The 21,730-nt window shown below is 37.9% G+C and overlaps 1 long non-coding RNA gene across 2 annotated transcripts in view; it reads right to left on the bottom strand.

Annotated features, from left to right (window-relative positions):
* Nucleotides 1-21,730, bottom strand: part of LOC147369747 (uncharacterized) — a 438,283-nt gene that overhangs the window by 48,441 nt on the left and 368,112 nt on the right. For both annotated transcript variants that reach the window (XR_015167856.1, XR_015167857.1), the window contains exon 4: nt 18,865-18,967. This is a non-coding gene — a long non-coding RNA (uncharacterized LOC147369747). The remainder of the gene's footprint in view (nt 1-18,864; nt 18,968-21,730) is intronic.

Raw genomic sequence — 21,730 nt, 5'->3', positions numbered from 1 at the left:
AAGGATTTTTATTACCAAGCATTCACTTCACTCTATTAAATGCTCAGTAATGTAAACTGATATTTGAGTTTAGTATAATGAACCTAGACAGCATATTAAAAAGCAGAGACATAACTTTGCCAACAAAGGTCCGTCTAGTCAAGGCTATGGTTTTTCCAGTAGTCATGTATAGATATGACAGTTGGACTATAAAGAAAGCTGAGCACTGAAGAATTGATGCTTTTGAACTGTGGTGTTGGAGAAGACTCTTGAGAGTCCCTTGGACAGCAAGGAGGTCCAACTAGTCCATCCTAAAGGAGATCAGTCCTGGGTGTTCATTAGAAGGACTGATGTTGAAGCTAAAACTCCAATACTTTGGCCACCTGATGCAAAGAGCTGACTCCTTGGAAAAGACCCCAATGTTGGGAAAGATTGAGGGCAGAAGGTAAAGGGGATGGCAGAGGATGAGATGGTTGGATGGCATAACCGACTCGATGGACATGAGTTTGGGTAAACTCGGGCAGTTGGTGATGGACAGGGAGGCCCAGTGTGCTGTGGTCCATGGTGTCGCAAAGAGTCCGACACGACTGAGTGACTGAACTGAAACTGAACTGAATGATGAATCTTACACCATGTTTCCTGTCAGGACATACAAAATCAAGCTGGTACATAATGTGACCTCAAATTCTTAAAAAAAAAAAAAAAAAGTAATTCCTTTCCCTTGTATTACTTTCCAATGTGTACCTTTACATGCTACGTGTGTTACAATTCCCACTGCTATTATGAGGGGATAATTGTAAACAACAAGCATGACATTCTTTGGTAGGCAGCCCTGGAGACAAGACCTGTCAATCCTTAAATGGATAATAAGCTGGAAAATTTCACTTGGAGATTAAGATTTTTATTTTTTCATTCAACAAATATTTAGTAGTGCACCATCATGTAAAGGGAATCTAACAAGGCCTTGCTCCTATTCTCTGGCGCATGCAATTTAGAGCTAGAAATTGCCAAATTAATTAATCTTCTTTCCTCTTACATTTTGCAGAAATGGTGACTGAGGTTCAGTTTTTGTGGCTTGCCCACAACCTATGTCCAATGAATAATAAAGGCAAAACAATGGATAGAGGAAGAAGTAATCACTTGGAATATGTATTTGGTACAGTTATTTGTAACATTAATATTATGAGTACTATAGTTAAATTTGTCTTCACCACCTCTAATGATTTCCTTCTATACTCTGCCCACTGAACTCCTCCAAGGAGTATTTTAAATAGAGTACCAAAAATGTTCCAAGTACCATGACTATGTGAGGAATTTTATAGAATAGTATCCAAGAAGGAAATAGAAATTAGTCCATAGAAAAATATTAAGAGACTATGGTTTCCATTTATGGTTAGAGGGGTGATTCTGGTATTGGTTGCAAAGAAATTCAGATAAGCCTTCCTGCTGAGGATAGTCAGAAAATATGGGCAAGGTATGAAAGTGTCTCCTTAAAGGCATCAGAGAGGTAGTAATGTTGTGAAAAATTATTAGACCAAGGTCCTGGAGAAGGAAATGCAGAGTCAGACATTTAGCGTCAATTTGACCATAGGATATTTATAAATTGGAATAGACATTAGAGGCCAAGTATTACTTTTGACAGCCCCCTGGAGTGTTTTCACACAGAAAACCCAAAATAACCTATGAGTAACACAATGAGTGGAGAAGGCAATGGCAACCCACTCCAGTACTCTTGCTTGGAAAATCCCATGGATGAAGGAGCCCGGTGGGCTGCAGTCCATGAGGTCGCTGAGAGTCGGACACTACTGAGTGACTTCACTTTCACTTTTCACTTTCATGCATTGGAGAAGGAAATGGCAACCCACTCCAGTGGTCCTGCCTGGAGAATCCTAGGGACAGGGGAGCCTGGTGGGCTGCCATCTCTGGCGTCGCACAGAGTTGGACAGGGCTGATGTGACTTAGCAGCAGCAGCAGCAGCAACACAATGAGTATAGCATGTCCACGGGCAGAAACTTGGTATTAAAAACATCAACAACAGACAGAAAATAAAATTTAAACACAGTTATAATACCTTTAAGAATTTAATACTTTGGCCACCTGATGCGAAGAACTTTCAAATGTTTTCAAAGAACTTTCATATATTTCAAATGTTTTCATTTGAAAACACCCTGATTCTGGGAAAGATTGAAGGCAGGAGGAGAAGGGGACAACAGAGGATGAAATGGTTGAATGGCATCACCGACTAAATGGATATGAGTTTGAGTAAACTCCGGGAGTTGGTGATGGACAGGGAGGCCTGGCATGCTGCAGTCCATGGGGTTGCAAAGAGTCAGACATGACTCAGTGACTGAACTGAATACCTTGTAATTATTCTAATAAACTATACCCAAGATCAATACTCTGGAAATCATAAATCAGTGATTCTCAAAGCATGGTTTTGGGATGAACACCACAAGCATTACCTGGGAACTTCTTAGAAATGCAAATACTCAGGTCACACCCCAGATATACTTGGACTCTGAGATGGCCACCCAGCAATTGGAATTTTAACAAGCCATCTAAGTAATTCTGAGGCATGCTGGAGTTTAAGAGGCTCTGCTCCAAGGCATTATCAAGAGAACTTAAGGAAGACAAATAAATTGGGAGATATACCATGTTTTTGGATTAGAAGTCTCATAATATGATGAAGTTTTTTAACTGAACTCTAAGTTTAAAGGAATTCCACAATACAGTATACTAACACATATATATGGAATTTAGAAAGATGGTAACTATAACCCTGTATGTGAGACAGCAAAAGAGACACAGATGTATAGAACAGTCTTTTGGACTCTGTAGGAGAGGGAGAGGGAGAGGGCGGGATGACTTGGGAGAATGGCATTGAAACATGTATAATATCATGTAAGAAACTAATCGCCAGTCCAGGTTTGATGCAGGATACAGGATGCTTGGGGCTGGTGCACTGGGATGACCCAGAGGGATGGTATGGGGAGGGAGGTGTGAGGGGTGTTCAGGATGGGGAACACGTGTATATCCGTGGCAGATTCATGTTGATGTATGGCAAAACCAATACAATATTGTAAAGTAATTAGCTTCCAATTAAAGTAAATAAATTTAAATTAAAAAAATAAAGTAATTCCAATCAAAATCCCAACTGATACTTGTGCATTATTTGTGCTCATAACTTGATAAGCTTATACGTTAAACATTCATGTGGAAACACCAAGGGCAAAGAATAGATAGGAACTCTTGAAGAAAATCAGGTAGAGAAAACTTGCTGAACAGATATTAAGACATTATAAAACTTCAGTAGCTAAAACAAAGAGAGAGACAAAGAGAAAGAAAAAGCCCACAAAAAGACCCATACTTTATATATATATATTTTTTATCATCAAATTTTCATTATAGAGACTTTTTAATAAATGGTGCTAGGTCAACAAGATATCTCTGTATGAAGAAATGAAACTTGAACCTACCTCACACCAGAAACAAATATGTGATTTAAACAGAAAAGTTTAAACAATAAAACTTCTAGAAGATAATGGAAAAGGATAGCTTTTCCTACCATGAGGGATACCTTAAACAGAACTCAAAATAAAGAAATAGATAAATCAGACAAAACCACTTGGGAAAAGATCACCTGTGTCAATGAAAGATAAGCATACATCTATCTTGCATTTTCTTTTCTGTGAATTAATCACCTCAAATTCTTTCCCACATGTACAAAGAGATTATGGAAGGATGAACATAGCAGCATTACAGATAATAACCAACATCCAGAAACAACCCAAGCATCTATCAACAATAGAATGAATATATTGTGATATATCTAAATAACACCATGAGATAAATATACTGCATGTACATCATAGGTGAAGCCCAAAGTCACAAAGATGAGCAAAATAAAATAGAAATTATTCCATTTAAATAGTTTGAAATGAAAAAAAAAAAACTAGCCTGCAATATTTAGGGATGCTTAAATAGATGATAAAAATGTAAACTATTAGTGTCTACAATAAAAAGCAGGACAGTGGTTACCTTTGTGGAAGGAAGATTATTATTACGAAGAAATATGGGGTCCTTCTGAGGTGGTTGGAAGGTACTGTTTCTTTCTCTTTCCTCCCTTAGCTCTGGCCAAAATAAGAATTGTAAACAAGAAATATGTCTTTGAGGAAATACACCATGATGGTCATCGTCATTGCTGGCCCTCACTGAGTAGTACACGTTTGAGCACTGCTGTCTAAGTGCCCTATGTCAGCTAACCTCATCTGATTCTCACAGTAACCCTAGGAGGGGGTACTACTATAAGTGTCATTTCAAAGTAAACTGAGGTACTGAGATATTAACTAATGTTCTCAAAGTTACACAGCTGAAAAGAAGCTAAGCCAACTGTTCAAACCCAGAGAACCTGACTTCAGTGCCCACACAAGCCCATGCTGTTAACCCAATCTCAAACAGTGGGAGTTCTAATGACAAACAGAGGATTGTAAGGAAAAGGGAGCTTTTTCTGGTGAGTATTTCTTCTTCTCTCATGAGACTCCACAAAGACAATGGTCTCTGTTTGGTCTCTGCAGCTACAGACCCATAGAGGCCCTTGTAGGAGACTGATTCCTTGAAGTGTGAAGGTCCTCCCAATTTTCGAGAGATCTCTTTGGGAAGAAAAGAGCCTAGCAATCTCCAAGGAGAAAAACTCATGTCTCAGAGGAAAAACAAGGACTATCTCAGAGTGTTCGCCCTGAAACATCCTTACTTAATGGCACAGCAATAAAGTAACAGAGCTAGGAAAAGGAAGAGCCGCAGAAGGACAAGGCTACTGGCTTCTGGAGGGAGACCTACATCTGAGTTAGAAAAGACGATGTTGTTTCTTTAGGCAGCTAAGGGGAAACAGTGATAGACGTACAGGGAATGTACGTTTTCCAGAGTGCAGGATCCACAGCCCTGGCTGCCCATGGAAATGAAGGGGGTGGGGTACAGAAGTAGCATCACATGAGGTGACCCCAGCAATGTTGTTTGGGGTGTAGGGACATATCTTTACATTATGTGGAATCCCACAGGGAGATTGCTATACTGTACTAAGTAGCTTCAGTCATGTCCAACTCTGTGCGACACTATGGACAGTAGCCTGCCAGGCTCCTCTGTCCTTGGGATTCTCCAGGCAAGAATACTGGAGTGGGTTGCCATGCCCTCCTCCAGGGGACCTTCCTGACCCGGGAATCGAACCTGTGTCTCTTAAGTCTCCTACACTGGCAGGCAGGTTCTTTATCACTTGGAGATAATTATTCTTTTATCATTTTCCTTTCAATTTTCTTACTATTATAAAGTCTCAATTTGACACTAGTATGGTTTTAACAACTCTCTGACACCTATTACTACTTCTTATAACAAAGAGATTTTGGCAGGTGAAAAGAGTATTTAACTAGAAGTGAAAAACGTTCTTTCATCTTCATTGTGTTCACTTTTATGGCTTCCTTCTATTTATGCTAACAATTTTTTATTTGCAGAAATAAAAAGTTCTTTTTCAAGTAAATTTATGTATGAAAAATATAAATGTTTTACAGAATTATTATATAAAAATTTATAGATGTCATATGCATATATGGCAAAAAATTGTGATGATGTTGTAAAGTGTGGGTAATCTTCTAAACTCTTTGAATACTCTATATCCTGTCCTCAGTTGGTGTTATACCCGGAAGTTGTTGGTCCACACTGGGAACATCATGTCTGTTTCTGGAGAGCACTCTTTAAAAGAGATGAAGCCACACTGAAGACCATCCAGAGTGACCAGAGAAAGACCAGAACACACAGTAATAACCACAGCATAGGATCTTGAGCATAATGGAAGCCTCTGCACAGGGCCATATGAGCTGCTATGAAGAATCTAAACAACTCTCACGTGGATGCACCTCTGTGGGATCTGGTCTTTGTGTCCACAAAAGATAGACACATTTCTATCTTTCTAGACATAGATAACTTGCAAAAATCAGATTTTTTTTACAATATACAAAACATTCCTGCAGCCCAAACCATCCACAGGCAGAATGTAATAGTAAAAGAATAAGCTACCCTGGTGGCTCAGATGGTAAAATATCTGCCTGTAATGCGGGAGGACCCAGGTTCGGTCCCTAGGTTGGGAAGATCTCCTCGGGAAGGGAGTGGCAACCCACTCCAGGAGTTTTGCCTGAAGAATCCCATGGACAGAGAAGCCTGGTGGACTACAGCCCATGGGGTCACAAAGAGTCAGACATGAATGAGCAACTGAAACCACTACTATTGCTACTAGGGACCAGAAGGCGTACAGGCTCCAGTCTTCCCACCAATAATTCCTGGTAAATGAGCTTGCAGACAGAACCTTAACTCTGAACCTTGTATTACTTATGTATGAGGCGAAAAAGCTGGACTAGATGCAGGAAAGTGGGTAGGTTCATCTTGATAATCCTGATTGCTTGGAATGCTGCCTGAAACTTCTTGTGGAAAAAAATTTTGAGGCCATATTTTGAGTCCTTCATATGGGAAGGAGGACTGATTATCAACATCTACCCCAGATCAGAGAGGTGAATCACCACATTTCTGATTGCCTTGGACCAGATGATCATTATGATTCCTCCCCACATCAATTTCACATCCCTTTTTAAAATCTACCAATAAGTGCACTTCCAAAAAGGTTATCCATTAAAAAAATTTTTTTTAATTGCTGTATTCATTAGAGTAGACTTTGTTTATGGATATTAATGCCTTCTATTTTTACGGCATTACTCCAGAGTGACAAATCATGTAGCCAATTGTACCATTCTGTTCTCAGAAGCAGGCTTACATAATTATTCAAAATTTACCTGTCCTTTAGGGTTTTGAAAAAGGTACTGGTTTAGTTGGACTGCCTGATTAATGAAAGGAAATTTCTGTTCTTCTACTCTTGTAGGATTGACCAGCACTTCTGGAGTGTGAACAAAGCCTTCATTCACTATGAAGATGTTAACAATCATGCCCTCATACAAGGGGATTTCTTCCCCCAGACAAATCATGACGGTATCTAGTAAATCTGCCTTTACAGTGAGTATGTGAGTTCCGTTTCATTTTATTTTTCTCTATAAACATAATATGCAGAATAATAGATGATCCAGCACTTGAATGCCATGGAAAGAGAATGCATTTGTCAAGGGCCACAGTAGACTCTGCTGATGCCTAGCTCTGCTAGATCGTGACCACGCTTCATTTGTCATCAGCATTCTGCTTAATTTACCACAAGTGTCATCTCCCAGGGCTGTCAGCTTGGAAAGATGATGCCCCGTTGTGTGGGCTTTATGGGTACTGAGTGTTGAGGGGCCGGGGCTATAGGGAATGGGCTATCATTCATAATTTCCCACACTGCTTAGTTGAGGCAGGCAGATGGGAGCCTGAGGAAAAAGGGAACTTGAAGCTAAGCAGATGGGCAGGCAAGTATCCAGCAACATCTGCTGCTGCTGGCTAAGATGCTTCTAGCTACTTGTCTTAAAGAGCCTTCATGCTACTTATGACTTGAAGTACAGATCTGTACTGTCCAACACTATAGCCACTGGCCACATGTTGCTGCTGAGTATTTGGAATATGGCTAGTCCAAATTGAAATGTACTGAGTGTATAATGTACACACAAGATTTTGAAGACTTAGAACCAAAAACAGAATGTAATTATTTTTATATTGATTCTGTGTTGAAATGACCATGATACCGACAAACTGGATTACATTATGCAAATACTTAATAGATTCTTACTTTTTTAAGGTGGCTATCAGAAAATTTAAAATCATATAAGTGGCTTCCATTAGGTTTATAATATTGTGTTGTTGTTGTTTAATTGCTAAGATACGTACAACTCTCTGTGACCCCTTGGACTGTAGCCCACCAGGCTCCTCTGTCCATTGGATTTCCCAGGCAAGAATACTGGAGCGGGTTAAAATTTCCTTTTCCTGGGGATCTTCCTGACCCAGGGATCAAACCAGCATCTCCTGCATTAGCAGGAGGATTCTTTACCACTAAGCCACCTGGTAAGGCCCTAAAATGTTGCTTTAAAGTAAAAAATTCATGAACCCTCATCCCTTTATTCTACAGAGAGGAAAACAGAGAGCCTGATTAGGTAAGTAGTTGATATGGTCACATAGCTGGTGAGTGACAGAGCTAGGATGAGTCACCACATGTCTGATTTCCAATCTTGACCCCTTTTATTCTACATCATCTCCTAAAAAGTGAATGTCACTCAGTTGTGTCCAACTCCTTGTGATCCCATGGAATTCTCCAGACCAGAATACTGGAATGGGTAGCCTTTCCCTTCTCCAGGGGATCTTCCTAACCCAGGTATAGAACACAGGTCTCCCCACATTGCAGATGGATTCCTTCCCAGCTGAGCCATAAGGGAAGCCCAAGAATAATGGACAGAGTAGGCTATCCCTTCTCCAGCAGATCTTCCCAACCTAGGAATCAAACTGGGTCTCCTGCATTGCAGGTAGATTCTTTACCAACTGAACTATCAGGGAAGCCCTCATCTCCTAAGAAGAAGCACCCAACTCTAAGAGTAAGGAGATGTGGATATCTTTCTGTGTTCAATCTCTTACCTGTGAGGGACAGTGCTAACTTTTCTATGCCTGAGTCTCCACTTTACTAAAGAGTGCAAACACATTTACCATGTTGATAGGGAAATCAAATTATCTTTTAAAAGAGCTTCAAAAATCTTCAAAGACAACACAGTTTTTGGCAGTTTTTTGTGTAGAGCTTAAGAGCACCAACACTGGAGCAAGATCACCTATCTGTGTTTCAGTTTCGATTCTATTATCACCATTTTGGATTAGTTATTTAAATTGTGTGTTTCTTGGCCATTTGTATGTCTTCTTTGGAGAAATATCTATTTAGGTCTTTTGCCCATTTTTTGATTGGGTTTTTTGTTTTGATGGTATTAAACCCCATGTGTTGTTTGTAAATTTTGGATACTAATCCTTGCTGATGACATCATTAGCAAATATTTTCTCCAATTCTAGGGGTTGTCTCCTTGTTTTATTTATGATTTCCTCTGTTGTACAAAAGCTTTTGAGTTTAAATAGGTCCCATTTGTTTATTTTTATTTTCATTACTCTGGAAGACAGATCAAAAATGATATTGCTGCAACTTATGTCAGAGAATGTTTTGCCTATGTTCTTCTCTAAGGGCTTTATAATGTCCTGTCTTTAATCCATTTTGAGCTTATTTTTGTGTATGGTGTTAAAGAATATTCTAATTTAATTTTTTAACATGGAGATGTCATTTTCCTGAAACCATTTGTTTAAAAGACCATCTTTTCTTTATTGTATATTCTTACCTCCTTTATCATAGATTAATTGAGCACAGGTGCATTGGTTTATTTCTGAGTTTTCTGTTCTGTTCCACTGATCTATATTTCTATATTTGTGCCAGTACCACACTGTTTTGATGACCATAGCTTTGTAATATAGTCTGAAGCCAAGGAGTCTGATTCTTACAGTCCATTTTTCTTTCTCAAGAGTGCTTTGGCTATTTGGGGTCCTTTGTATCTCCACACAAATTTTAAGATTTCTTGTTCTAGTGCCATGAAAAATGTCATTGGTAATTTGAAAGGAATTTCATTGAATCTGTAGATTGCCTTGGGTAGTATAGACAATTGTCATTTTGACAATATTGATTCTTCTAATCCAGGAACATGGTATATCTTTCCATCTGTGTCATCTTTGATTTCTTTTATTGGCATCTTATACTTTTCAGCAAACAGGTCTTTTGTCTCCTTAAGGTTTGTTCCTAGGTATTTTATTCTTTTTGATGTGATGATAGGTGGGATTGTTTCTTGAATATCTCTTTCTGATCTTTCATTGTCAGTTTATAGAAATGTGACAGATTTCTGTGTATTAATTTTGTAACTTGAAACTTTACCAGATTTATTGAGGAACTCTAGTAGCTTTCTGGTAGCAATGTTCAACATTGATAATTATTAGAGAAATGCAAATCAAAACTACAATGAGATATCACCTCACATCAGTTGAAATGGCTATTTAAAAAATCCACAAAAATATATGTGTTTTTTTTGTGGATTTTTAAAATAGCCATTTAAACTGCTGTGAGGTGATATCTCATTGTAGTTTTGATTTGCTTTTCTCTAATAATGTGGCAGATTCATTTTGATATTTGGCAAAACTAATACAATTTGTAAAGTTTAAAAATAAAATAAAATTAAAAAAAAGAAAATAATTGTAAGAGAATAAAAATGAAAATAATTTATCAGAAAACAAAAACAAAAACAAAATCCACAAAAATAAATGCCAGAGAGCGTATAGAGAGAATGTAAATTGGTACAGCCACTATGGAGAACAGTATGGAGGTTCCTTAAAAAAATAAAAATAGACTACCATATGACCCTGCAATCCTACTCCTGGGCATATATTCAGAGAAAAATATGGTCCAAAAGGATACATGCACCCCAATGTTCACTGCAACCCTGTTTACAATAGTCAAGACATGGAAGCAACCTAAATGTCAATTGACAGAGGAATGGATAAAGATGTGGTACATATATACGATGAAATATTACACAACCATTAAAAATAAGGATATAATTCCATTTGCAATAACATGGTTAGACCTAGATATTGTCATTCTGAATGAAGTAAGTCAGACAGAGACAAATAAACATCACACAATAGCGCTTATATGCAGACTCTAAAACAAACTCATAAAAATGAAGTTATTTACAAAACAGAAACAGACTCACAGACTCAGAGAATGAATTTATCATTACCAGGGTGAAAGGTAGGGGGAAGGGATAGTAAGGAGCCTGTGGTTGATATGTATGCACTGCTGTGTTTGAAATGGATAACCAACAAGGACCTACTCTATAGCAAAGGGAACATTGGTCAGTATTATGTAACAACTAAGTGGGGAAAGAATTTGAAAAAGAATAGATATATGTATATGTATAACTGAATCACTTTGCTGTACACCTGAAACTGATACATTGTTAATCAACTATGCTTCAATATAAAATAAGTTATAAAAAATTCTCTGGGTCTTAGCCTTCCCATGTGTAATACAATATACCCTATGGTTTTAGCTTAGTTAATATATAGAATACACTTAGAACAGTACTAGGTATTTGGCAATAGCACCCCACTCCAGTACTCTTGCCTGGAAAATCCCATGGACGGAGGAGCCTGGTAGGCTGCAGTCCATGGGGTCGATAAAGTCGGACACAACTGAGCGACTTCACTTTCACTTTTCACTTTCATGCATTGGAGGAGGAAATGGCAACACACTCCAGTGTTCTTGCCTGGAGAATCCCAGGGACAGGGGAGCCTGGTGGGCTGCCGTCTATGGGGTCACACAGAGTCGGACATGACTGAAGCGACTTAGCAGGTATTTGGCAAATACATAAATAGTGTTAGCTATTATTATTAGAGATGCTACACCATATTCCTATAAGAAATTTCAGCCAAGTTTTTTTTTAAGTTAAACAGTTAACTGCTAATGCTAAGTTGCTTCAGTCGTGTCCGACTCTGTGCGACCCCATAGACAGCAGCCCACCAGCCTCCCCCATCCCTGGGATTCTCAAGGCAAGAACACTATAGTGGGTTGCCATTTCCTTCTCCAATGCATGAAAGTGAAGTCGCTCAGTCATGTCCGACTCTTAGTGACCCCATGGACTGCAGCCTACCAGGCTCCTTTGTCCATGGGATTTTCCAGGAGAAAGTACTGGAGTTGGGTGCCATTGCCTTCTCCGTAAACACATAAGAACTGTTCTTAAATGTAAGCTCGTGAGTGACCATTCACTCTGTGATTCTAGAGATTGGAGAATGACCCAGTGTCCCTGAAACAGGATTAGTTTCACTGTCTCTAAAAATAATAATACTATTTACCCTTTCTGGGTTGTTGAGAGAATTAAATGCCTACTGGACTGCCTGAAAATAAATACTAATGTTCCATTTAAACTACAACAAAAACTCTTTCCTGTCCACTAGTACACATCATCATACCACCATTCGATATGTATTTCTTCAATTTAAAGCTTTGGTTTTGTTTCATGACACTGCCTATCTTTCTTCCTTCTCACTCCAAATGTACACAGAATCCTGTCAGTTCCACACAAATCTCTAGACTCTGGCATTCCTCCACCTTCAGTTCGCTCACCTTCCAAACTCTGACCAAACAGTCGACACCAGTGGCCTCTTTTCTTTCCATAAATGATTGTATGAAGCCTCAAGTCCCTGAGCTTAGTCTAAACCATGTCTCTCTGAAGTGAGTTTTCAAAAGCATGAGATAACAATATGGCACTACCTTTCCTCAGTCCTTTTTTTAACTTTCATTCACATCCTCCTTTTAATTCTCTTTGTTGTCCTGCTGCTTCAATGACCACTCATATTCTTTCTCCTCCTCCTCTTTGTTCACTCTTCCCCTCTCTCAGCTCTATCTTCCTCAAGGTCTAGCATTCTCCTCCTCACTCTGCCTGCTCTACCCTGCTGACTGAATTTTCCCCATGGGTTCAACCTCACTGCTGTATATATGCTACAAGTCTCTCTCTCCTCTCCCTGTCTGTCTCTCTCCTCCCCACATCCACCTTGCCTTTCTCACTCCCTCTTTCTACCTGTTTTCGGAATCCAAGAACATGGCCCTTCTTCACATGAAACCCAAGACAAAATCTCATCTTCCTCCCTCAAGCTCCTCTCAAATGCCTGAGATTTATTTATTAGTGATAATACTATATTATTCCAGTTTCTCAAACTTGGCATATTCTTAGATTCCTCACACTGTATTATGAAAAATCTGCACTTGAATCCTCACTTCATTTCATACTAGCTCTATTAGTCTGGGTTCTCCAGAGATACACACTCAGAGAAAGAGAAAGAAAGAAAAAAAGAGTATAGTTAATTTACAATGTTAATTTACAGTGTTAATTTCTGCTATACAGCTAAGGAACCATTTATACATATATCTATTTTTTTCAGATTTTATTCCCATATAAATCATTACAGAGTATTGAGTAGAGTTCTCTGTTCTAGTGATGGTTTTTCTAGTAGTCGTGTATGAATGTACGAGTTGGACCACAAAGAAAGCTGAGCACTGAAGAACTGATGCCTTAGAGCTGTGGTGCTGGAGAAGACTCTTGAGAATCCCTTGAACAGCAAGGAGATCAAACCAGTCAATCCTAAAGGAAATTAATCCTGAATATTCATTGGACGGACTGATGCTAAAGCTGAAGCTCTAATACTTTGGCCACCTGATACAAAGAGCTGACTCTTGGAAAAGATCCTGATGCTGGGAAAGATTGAGGGCAAGAGGAGAAGGGGGTGACAGAAGATGAGTTGGTTGGGTGGCATCACGGACTCAGTGGACATGAGTCTGAGCAAACTCCGGGAGATAGTGAAGGACAGGGAAGCCTGGAGTGCTGCAGTTCATGCATGGGGTCACCAAGAATCAGACACAGTTTAGCAACTAAACAATAATGACAACTCTTTTTTAGATTCTTTTCCCATATAGTCCACTATAGAGTATAGAGTTCCATGTGCTATACAATGGGTTCTTATTAGTTTCCTATTTTATATATAGTAGTACAGATATGTTAATTCCAGTCAATCTAAATTTATCCCTTCCCCATTTTCCTCCTTGATAACCACTGTTTTCTACATCTGTGATTCAATTTCTATTTTGCAAACATGTTCATTTGTACCATTGCTTTTTAGATTCTACATATAAGCAATATCATATGATATTTTTCTTTTTCTATCGAACTTACTTCACTAAGTATGACAATCTCTAGGTCCATCCATGTCACTGACAATAGCATAATTTTGCTCTTTTTGTGGCTTTGTATATGTGTACCATATCTTCTTTATCCATTCCTTCATCAGTGGACATTTAGGTTGTTTCCATGTCCTTGAATCAACTATACTCCAATAAAGATCAATTTTAAAAAATAAAGGCTATGTCTAAAGTCATATTTTAAAAAATGAAAAAGAAAAAGAGAGAGGAATTGGCTTATGCAATTATAAAGGATGATAAGTCCATGATATATTCTCTGTAAGCTGGAAACCCAAGAAGCCAATGGTGTAGCAGCTTGGGGTAAGTCCAGGGACCTGAGAACCCAGAAAGCCAATAACATAAGTCCCGGTCTGAGTCCAGAGGCTTGAGAACCAAGAGAGCTGATGATGCAATTCCCAGTCCAGGACAAAAGAAGACCATTGTTCCAATTTACATAGTCAGAGTTAGGGCAAATTCTCCCTTCTTCCAGTTTTTTTATTCTACTCAGGCCCTCAGCAAATTGGATGATGCCCATCCACGTTGAAGAATGCAATCTGTTTTATTCAGTTTACCAACTTAAATGCCAATCTCATCCAGAAACATCCTCACAGATACAACTGGAAATGTTTACTCAAATACTTGGAACCTTCTGACTTATAAAATTAACCATCACACTAGCTACGTAGCTTTGACAAGTTGCTCAGCCTCTTTGAGTTCCAGCTTTCTCATTTGTTAAATCAGGAGATTAAATGAAATTGCATCTTCATGATACTTAGCATATCCTTTTATCAACTTGAATACCCACCTCGAACTAAATTTCTATCTGAATGCTAGCTTGTTCATTGAGATGTATTGTCCATGGTGGTTTTCCTTCCCCTCATGAATAAAAAATACTCATTCAATGTCAAGCATTATTTTTATTATTATAACTCCACATTTAACTTTTAGAATTAACTTCTAGGTTCTTTGACACTTGCAGTAACTCGTCATGACTTATATAGCTTTCTTAAAAATGTTTTTTGTGTCTCGTCATAGTTTTCCATTTCCCATCCCTACCATTTCCACTGGAATTTTATAATTTTATATCAAATTTGTATCCAATTCCCAGCAATGTATTCTTCTTCTAGTCCTTCTCTTCATTTACCAACTTTGCCAGACTAATTTCCCTAAAACTCCACTAGATTATTGATCCTAAGAGCTGGGGCTTGGGGAAATGGAGAGTGACTGTAATAGGTACAAAGTTTCTATTGAGGATGATGAAAATGGATAGTGGAATTTTAATTTGGATGTTCTGGATTAGATAGTGGTGATAGTTCCAGAATCTCATAAATGTACTAAAAAAGTCACTAAACTGTATACTTTTAAACAGTGAATCTTATTGTATGAATTGTATCTCTAAAAATAAAAGAGACAATAAAAATATGTCAGAGAGTGCCTAACTTATAGACATTGAGTAATTTGCTAAGCTTCCCTTTGCCCCCATTAAAAATGGTAAAGCTAGGATCAAAATCAAGTCATTCTGATACAAAGACTATGCTCTTCACCACTCCACCAATATTGCCTCTCACATGACAGCAGGGTTCTGCTGGAAAAGAGAAATAGTGAAACAAGCCCTTCTGATGGTTCTGCCGTTTTGACTAAAATGCTGCTTCCTTGAGCATATGATCTGTTAATGGTGACTACAGAACAAAGTTATTCATATCTTTTGCTCAATGAAATAATCTGTTGAGACTGTATTAATAAATCAAGCCAAAGACATGAAAGATTATATAAGATAACTTAGAGGAAGGAGTAAAAAGAATTAGAAAAGTGTGGGGAATACTGATACTGCTTTTGCCTAAACAAACATGGTAAACATTGTTTTTGCCAAAGAGATTATGGAAGGAGTTTAAAAAATCAAATTAAACTTGAGGGACAATTGGTTTGACAAATAAGTCTTCAGCTAGAGACTGTGTATTAAAGCAAGGATTAAAGAGAAAGAGGAAATATTTCTGGAGTTCCAGCCATGATGTAATGAATCAGATACACATGGCTTCACAACCCTCCTCTGCAGCTTTCTCAGCCAAATAACCTTGGCCAAGTTACTTAATTTCTCCTATCATCTACTTTCTCTTGTGTAAAATATAGACAACAAAAATTCATCATAAGGTTATTATTGTTATATAAAGGGCAGAAAATAGGTACACTAAATGGTAGCTTTGATTAGTTATTATTATGTAGGCCAGAAAATGTCCTCAACGTTTGGGTGGGGGTTAATTGACAGTGCTGGAGGGACAGCAAAATTTCCCCATGTCCAACTCAACTCCCTAAATACAGATAGCTCACCCCCTAGATCCTTCATCCATCAGGAATTTTTTACTTATAATTCTAAAGGTTCACAAGGAAGCATCTTTATTTTCCCCTGATGGAAAAAAATATATAAAGATGGGATTTTCTTTCAAAATGGCAGACTAAGCTGACATAACAAATCCCCTCTTCCCATCTCAAATAGTGAGAAATTTTTAAAATTTCTCTTTCATGATGATTTCAGTCACAGACACCTTTAGTAAGGGATTTAACAAAAGTTCAAAGAACATTTAAGCTATAATTTATGCAAAATGTTTCAAAGATTAATAAAAGAAGACAACTATCCAACTGACTTTATGAAACTAAGATTTTTTTTACTAAGGTAAGAAAAGGACAGTATTAGAAAACCGAATTAATGACTGACTTAATTACATACATGAATATAAAGAAAATACTCATTGATTGAACCCAGCAGTATTTTAAATGTAATAAATCACGACCAAGTATGTATTTTCTCATGAATGAAAGATTATTCCAATATGAGAATATCTAAATAAAAATAAAAATAACCATACTCACAGACTAATGGGGAAAAACAAATGGTCACTTCAACCCATGCAGAAAAACAGTAGACAATATTTTATGTATTTTTCTAATAAGAGTTTTTACCAAAGAATAAGAAAAACTATAATTCTTATTTTAATAAAAGGTTCAAAAAGCTTTTAGAAACCTGCAGCAAATATAATACTTAATGATCAAACTTTAGAAGCATTCCCATTAAACTCAGGCACAAAACAAAGATTCTCATTATAACATCTATGATTATTTTACTGAAGGTGTTAGCCAATGGAGTAAGACAGGGGAAAGGAACTGATGCTAGGATTAGAAACTTTTGTTACTTGCTAGTGATTTGTCTACATACAAAATTAAATTTAAAGAAAAAATTCAAACTGCCAGAACTTAATAGTTCAGCAGGGTTGCCAGATATAAAAATCAAGTATAAAAATTAATAACTATTTCTATATTGTCAATAGTCAATCAATAAATATAAGAGAAAACTGTCACCACTCAAAATAGTGATAAAAATTAAGAACTGGCTCTAATAAAAGTTTAGCACCTTATGGAGAAAATATTTAAATGTTACTAAAGTTCACAAAAATCTCAATAAATGGAGAAATAATCAGTTTTGTGGATGAAAAGACTAAACACCTTAGATATGAAGATATTCTCTGAATTAATCTGTAAAATTAAAGACCATTATAATTAAAACCAAAAAGAATTCCTATAAAAATACAATGACGGGTATAGCATTAATGTATGTATAGGTGAATGGATCAATAAACAGTATAGGAAACCTAGAACACAGACTAAAGCATTGGCAAGTTAGAATTTAAGAAACATAGCATCACAGATATGAAGGAAAAGCAAGATTATGTAAGGAATACTATTCCCATCTGGAAAAAAAAACCTATCTTTCAGACTGTACACAAAGATTCCAATAGATTTAAGATTTACATGTTAAGAACAAATTTTAGATTTATTTGATGAAGTATAGAAGGAGGTCTTTTTAACACTAAAATTAGAAAGGGTTTGTTTAAACAAGATCAAAAAAGCAAAGTTAAAAAAGAAAACAACTGTTAAGTTTGATCATATTGAAATTTATCAGGGGTGATAAAAGTACCACAAACTATAAAAAGATAAGTAACTGACTAGAAGGAGTTACAACACAGAATAAGGATTAGTGAGAAAAATGCATATGGGTGCCTAATGCCTACAAATGAATAAGGAAAAGAAAATAAAATGGGAAAAGTAACAAAAGATACAAAAAGAAAATCAAGACAACAAATAACCATAAGAAAAATGTGCAACCTCACTCACATCAAGGAAATTAAGGTTATATGGCACTTTTCCACACATATAAGATTAATAAAAATAAAGAAAAGTATAGTAATACCAAATATTGGTAAGAATGTGGGCAAACAAACAGGATGATGCAGTATTATAATTACTTGAGATAACAACTTGGTGAAATTCAGTGAAATTTAAAATGGGTATAATCCATATCCAATACAATTAAGCAAGAAGCAAAAGTAACTAGAAAGCTTCATGTTTATCAAATATACTCAGCAATTCTGTCTCTAGATGTGTACCACAGAGAAACATTTGCCCATGTGTACCATACATTACATGCAAGGTCATATTTTGAAGCAAAGTTTGTAATGTTCATAATAGAAAAACTGATAAATTGACTAATAAATTATGGTACCTTCATAGATGGAATACCAAATAAAGTAACCATATCTATACAGATGAATAGATTCCAAAATCATAATGTTAAATGAAAATTTAGCAACTTGCACAACGATATAAACAGTAAGTTAGAGATTGTATAATATAAAACAGACAATAAATATCACAAAACATTTCTTGGCAATATAAATATATATAGTCAAAAAAGGGATTGGGAGGAATTCCAAGTAGTATTGCCTCTGGAGATAAAAAAGAAATACAGAGAGAATATAACTGAAGAAAAACCCAGAAAAAGAAGAGAGAAACAATAAAGCAGAAGAAATGTTTGGACATATGATGGCTGAGGATTTTCCAAAAATGAAAAAAGACATCAATGCACAGATTTAAGAGACCCGATAAACTTTTTGCTTGGGGGTATAGGGAGCTACAGAAAGCATTTCTTCCTTATTATAACAACACAAAAATCAGAAAAACTGCAAGTTTATGATTTTTCTTACACCTATCAGAAAGCTAGAGACATAGGGTAACAACAAGTCTGAAAACTAAGGAGAGTCAGGTGCTTGCAGGAGAGGATGCAAGCACTTGCTTACCTGGAACAGGCAAAGCTTGACACTGGTAAGAGAAATTCAGCTGGAGCTGTCCATGAATTGGTAAGGCCAAATGTGGGCTGGCAATATGTAGAGGCCCTTGGAGCTGCAAATACAGGAGGGGTTTTTATGACCAAGTTGCACTGACAGTTTCTTCTCCACAGACCTTATTATGATGTGAAAGTCACTCAGTCGTGTCTAACACTTTGTGACCCCATGGACTATATAGTCTGTGGAATTCTCCAGGCCAGAATACTGGAGAGGGTAGCTGTTCTGTTCTCCAGGAGATCTTCCCAACCCATGGATGGAACCCAGGTCTCCCACAGTCCAGGCGGATTCTTCACCAACTGAGCCACCAGTGAAGCCCCATAGACCTTATTCCTGCTAAGTCATGTCAGTCGTGTCCGACTCTGTGCCCATAGAGGGCAGCCCAACAGGCTCCTCTGTCCCTGGGATTCTCCAGGCAAGACCATATTATGCACATGCAAAAAAGACCGGTGGGAATCCTGAGAGGGTGTTCATTCTGATACCGATGTGGGGATGGGGAAGAGCAACCACAGATGGAGGGCACAAAACCTACCCAAATCCTTCTTCCTTTCCGCCCTACAAAACTGGGCAGGGTGACAAACAATGACATCCCCCCAGTACTCAAGTGAAACCCCACTGAAACTGAGGGAAAGAATAGGAAAACATTTTTCTATGCTGTAGGAACACAGATGAGCCCAGAACCAGAGCTGCGAAAGGGGCAGGAGCTTTGAGATGATTGCAGCCATGAGACCCACAAACTCAATACACCTGCAAAAGACAGATCTATTCAGGACAAAGGATGCTCATCACCCAACCTTCAACCAACAAGCATCCAGTAACCAGCAATAACGGAAAATTCTGGGAAAGGGAGGCAGAGGATTAAAAGGGGCAAAAGAGTAGAGAGAAACCTACCCTGAGGTAAAATGCAAAAGAAGACCTAAAGTTGATGGCAGAGCCCACCTTAAGGAAAACCATCCAGAAAACTACTTCCCATCCTAAACACAAGGTATGGCTTCAGGAGTATAAAAGCTGGTACACAGAGAGCAACTATAACAACCGCAAGCCCCAGACTCACTCATCTCCCTACTAGATTAGCTCAAAATCCTACAGTAAAGGTAAAGATTGAATTCACAAAGATGATTGAATGAAATCCAAAATTCATGATTAAAAAAACAAACTCAACTTAGGAATAAAATTTGAATTGATTTTGAATTGAATTGCTTTTGAATCAATCCTTTTGAACTGTGGTGTTAGAGAAGACTCTTGAGAGTCCCTTGTACTGCAAGAAGATCCAACCAGCCCATCCTAAAGGAAATCAGTCCTGAATATTCATTGGAAGGACTGATGCTGAAGCTGAAGCTCCAATACTTTGGCCACCTGATGCAAAGAACTGACTCATAGAAAAGACCCTGATGCTGGGAAAGGTTGAAGGCAGGAGGAGAAGGTGATGACAGAGGACGAGATGGTTGGATGGCATCAATGACTCACTGGACATGAGTTTGCGCAAGCTCTGGGGGTTGGTGATGGACAGGGAAGCCTTGCGTGAGGCAGTCTCAAAGACTCGGACACAACTGACTGACTGAACTGAACAGAGGAATAAAAAAGTAACCTCCTTTATCTAATAAAGATGTTTTTTTATGAAGTATAATAACAACTGAAAAATAAAATATTGAAATTCTCTCTTTGAGATTAGGAGAAAGGCAAGGGTGTAAGATATCACCTGTCTTTTCATTATAGTACAGGTTGTCCTAGCAAACACAGTTAGGCAAAAAAGGGATATTAATCATGCAGAGGTTAAAAAGCAGGAAACAGGACTGTCATTATTCATGAGTGCTAGGATTACATATGCAAAATATCTAAATTATCTATGATAAATTAATATACCAGTAGGTTTTGCAATATTCAGTTCAGTTCAGTCACTCAGTTTTGTCCAACTCTTTGCGACCCCCATGAATCATAGCACACCAGGCCTCCCTGTCCATCACCAACTCCCAGAGTTTACTCAAACTCATTTCCATCGAGTCGGTGATGCCATCCAGCCATCTCACCCTCTGTCATCCCTTTCTCCTGCTACCACCAATCCCTCCCAGCATCAGGGTCTTTTCCAATGAGTCAACTTTTCGCATGAGGTGGCCAAAGTACTGGAGTTTCAGCTTTAGCATTATTCCTTCCAAAGAAGACCCAGGGCTGATCTCCTTCAGAATGGACTGGTTCGATCTCCTTGCAGTCCAAGGGACTCTCAAGAGTCTTCTCCAACACCACAGTTTAAAAGCATCAATTCTTTGGTGCTCAGCTTTCTTCACAGTCCAACTCTCACATCCATACATGACTACTGGAAAAAACCATAGCCTTGACTAGACGGACCTTTGCTATCAAAGTTGATCATAACTTTCCTTCCAAGGAGTAAGCGTCTTTTAATTTCATGGCTGCAGTCACCATCTGCAGTGATTTTGGAGCCCAAAAAAATAAAGTCTGACACTGTTTCCACTGTTTCCCCATCTATTGCCATGAAGTGATGGGAGCAGATGCCATGATCTTAGTTTTCTGAATGTTGAGCTTTAAGCCAACTTTTTCACTCTCCACTTTCACTTTCATCAAGAGGCTTTTGAGTTCCTCTTCACTTTCTGCCATAAGGGTGGTGTCATCTGCATATCTGAGGTTATTGATATTTCTCCCGGCAATCTTGATTCCAGCTTGTGCTCCTTCTAGCCCCGTGTTTCCATTATGTACTCTGCATATAAGTTAAATAAGCAGGGTGACAATATATAGCCTTGACGTACTCCTTTTCCTATTTGGAACCAATCTGTTGTTCCATGTCCAGTTCTAACTGTTGCTTCCTGAC

This window comes from Bos grunniens, chromosome 7, assembly GCF_055505025.1.
Source record: "Bos grunniens cultivar Pamir isolate PY7600 chromosome 7, Bosgru_T2T1.0, whole genome shotgun sequence".
Classification (NCBI taxonomy): domain Eukaryota; kingdom Metazoa; phylum Chordata; class Mammalia; order Artiodactyla; family Bovidae; genus Bos; species Bos grunniens.
Note: the sequence above shows the minus strand (reverse complement) of the source record. Positions and strands in the feature narration are given on the sequence as shown.